Raw genomic sequence first — 3,537 nt, 5'->3', positions numbered from 1 at the left:
TCCTTCAAAGAGTTTGAAGAGAAATTTGCAGCTTTTCAAAAGATCAAGATTCTAGGCTTGGATACTATTCTAACGTGTACTGTAGACTCTCTTCTCACTTTTTTTTCAGTACTTTTGTTCTCTTCTTTTACTAGGACCTAGACTTGACCGTAGCCTAGATGCATCCAGATCTAGATCTAGAAGGAAGAAAAATCGGAAAGGTTTTCCTCCTGTCCTGTACCGTGGTCTCCAAAATCCGTATTAGATCAAGATCTACATGTACGTCTAGATCTAAATTACGACTGAATAACAAGCAAGCATAGAATGATCACTCCTTTCTTTAAAAAATATGTCTTCCACTCACACCATAATCTACTTTAGTTTAGTTAGATCTAGAATCTAGATCTACATTAGATATTATAGTCTAGTATTTAGTAACCCATCATCATCTTGCCCATGTAGATCAATGTGGGAACAATAGATCTAATGGGCCTGTACGTCTGTTCTCAGTGACACTGGGAGGGGAAAAAATCATGGCCTAGGCGTATTGCCAGTGCTTTCTGGGCCTATTCCCAGTATTACTGGGAATAGTTTCTGGGCCTATCCCCAGTGTCACTGGGAATAATGCTTTCCACAAAATGGTATAGGTTTAACCAGATAACTTTTGCGCTGAACTGTGTTGGTTGTTGGTAAGTAATACCCTATCTATTTCTAGACAACCCACTCTCAGAAAGTCAGAGAGGGAGAGAGAGAGGGGGGGGGGTTGGAGATGGACGGACAGATCGAGAGAGAGAGAGATAAAGAGAGATATATAACCACCCCAAACCTCTTCGACCAAATAAAAAAAAGAAAAACAACAAACAAACAAACAGCAAAAACAAGATCAAAGCACAGAGAGACTGGCCGGGGGTCAACAGTGGTCAATGCCTGACAGCTGACCGTGTCCAGTTGGCTGGAGTCTGGAGTTGTTGGGGCGGGAGGGGGGTTTGGGGCGGGGTGAGAGTTCCCTCCGACGGACTATCGCTTCTGCTCGCTTTAGAGTAGGTGTATAAATAGCACCTAGTAGCAGTGGGCCATGCAATTTTTTATACAGTTCTTTGTCTTTGGCAACTTTGCGCGACTTTGTCTGACTTTGTGGCAATGGGTTAGTCTTAGAGAGCGTTTTACGGCACTTGCAACACAAAAAAGTCATAATAATATACGAGCCAAAGACGAGAAGTATTGCAAGAGGGAAAAAACATAAAAACAAGAAGGAGAGATAAGGACCATAGATATGTTTGATAGGAAAGAAGGAGCCAACCAAACAAGAGCACCCACCAATCACCTGCATGATATTCATTTATTTTATTCTTTTTTTTAAACTAAAGTGAAGAACGTAGACAAAATAACGGCCATATAACGTAAGTCAGAAAGTTATGACAGAAACAACAGAGGAAAAGAAAAGAAGTCGGACCTATCAGCCAGACACACCCTCCAACCACCTGCACTGCAATTATAAAATCGCAGGCGAAGTGAACAGTTATTAACCCTATCCGTACGCCCTGGGGTTATTTTGTACCACCCGCGGTTGTATTCTTCACATTTTAGAATACTTTCAGTGCGAAGACCACTTTGAATCTTTCAGTATTTCTTTTAAAAATTCATTTTGAGAGACTGCGTACGAATCGGATTAACGAGTAAATTTCCTCTTTGGAAAGTGTTGGTACAGAGTTCCCCACTTCGTATGGATACGATAGTAAAACACGACGTACGGATAGGGTTAAAGTATTAGTTTAGGATCATTAATGTAAGTTGTTGCAGATGGTTGGAGAGCGCCAGGGGAAACTATCAGTAGTATCAGAGCCGCGCACTTTATTTGGACAGTATCAATACAATTGGACTGCCGATTCCATTCAACATTTACAGTATCCTTGACAAAATTGCTGAGTACTACATGTATTTCCAGAAAAGTCAGTCACGAAAACTACTTTCCAATTAAGTCAATTGACAAAGTGGGTGAGGTGTGTTCGTTTTATAGGCCCTACCATATAAAAATATAGCAGGTTTTCAAATCTCCGACATTTTTACGTCTTTGTATTAAAAATCATTTTGAAGGATTTTTTTTTTCTTTCATTGAGCCTAAACAGGCAGTACAGCGAGTGTGCCAAACCTAGCCATTGCTCAGAAAAGTGGTGAGTCGTGAGACGAAGACAGAAGAAATGTTTATCAGCAGTGTCATTGATAAATGCTGGTCTTCTGCATGATTTAAAATATGAGACTGCTTTAGATGCTGTCTTAATGAGTTCATGCAATGGAAAGCGGTGTACCCACAGAAACCAACACGCAGACAGACAAGACACAAACAGATGGACAGACTTACGCCATCCTGCATCCCTGAAACATGCCTGTCGTGACAAAAGAGGGACAGACAAGGGTGGTGTGCACACCGTCATGACCAGAGAAGTGTATCTCATAGTTGAGGGTCTGGGTAAAACCCAAAGGGAACTAAAATTGTTGGATGGTAATCGGCAATCTAATTGAAGCAATATCGTCAAAAAGTGCGCACCTCCGATAGTTTTTCTTAAAAAGCGCGCGGCTCTGATGTCCCCCCAGCGCCACTGGCAGGTCCTACTTATTTATTTTCCCTCTGTTGTTTCGATTTAGCTATCTTAATTTTCCCCAGCACTAAATAGCCATCAATGTGTCAATGTGCTTCTTTTTTACTCAAACGAAATAATTGGTTGCATGATTTGGGCATGTACCTTGCATGTACGTGAGTAAATAACCCGGTTCTGTATGGTTCAACTTGGTGTAATTTGGCAGGGTAAACAATTATGCGAAACGAAGTGACTATTCCCAGTGATACTGGGGATAGGTACAGAAACCATTCCCAGTGACGACGGAACTCTTTTGCGTTGAATAAATAGCCTTTGAATTTTCACTTCGAACTTCGAAACAAAATTGCGATGCAGATGGAAGTGGGCGCGAAGTTCTCCTCCTTCAAAGAGTTTGAAGAGAAATTTGCAGCTTTTCAAAAGATCAAGATTCTAGGCTTGGATACTATTCTAACGTGTACTGTAGACTCTCTTCTCACTTTTTTTTCAGTACTTTTGTTCTCTTCTTTTACTAGGACCTAGACTTGACCGTAGCCTAGATGCATCCAGATCTAGATCTAGAAGGAAGAAAAATCGGAAAGGTTTTCCTCCTGTCCTGTACCGTGGTCTCCAAAATCCGTATTAGATCAAGATCTACATGTACGTCTAGATCTAAATTACGACTGAATAACAAGCAAGCATAGAATGATCACTCCTTTCTTTAAAAAATATGTCTTCCACTCACACCATAATCTACTTTAGTTTAGTTAGATCTAGAATCTAGATCTACATTAGATATTATAGTCTAGTATTTAGTAACCCATCATCATCTTGCCCATGTAGATCAATGTGGGAACAATAGATCTAATGGGCCTGTACGTCTGTTCTCAGTGACACTGGGAGGGGAAAAAATCATGGCCTAGGCGTATTGCCAGTGCTTTCTGGGCCTATTCCCAGTATTACTGGGAATAGTTTCTGGGCCTAT

General features: G+C 40.9%; 1 protein-coding gene across 11 annotated transcripts in view; it reads right to left on the bottom strand.

Moving 5' to 3' along the window:
- The window catches only part of LOC101853580 (epidermal retinol dehydrogenase 2), a 27,247-nt gene that overhangs the window by 4,831 nt on the left and 18,879 nt on the right, over nt 1-3,537 (bottom strand). The gene's annotated exons all lie outside the window — the stretch shown is intronic.

This window comes from Aplysia californica, unplaced genomic scaffold (genome assembly GCF_000002075.1).
Source record: "Aplysia californica isolate F4 #8 unplaced genomic scaffold, AplCal3.0 scaffold00573, whole genome shotgun sequence".
NCBI lineage: Eukaryota > Metazoa > Mollusca > Gastropoda > Aplysiida > Aplysiidae > Aplysia > Aplysia californica.
This window is presented reverse-complemented; position numbering and strand designations above follow the sequence as displayed.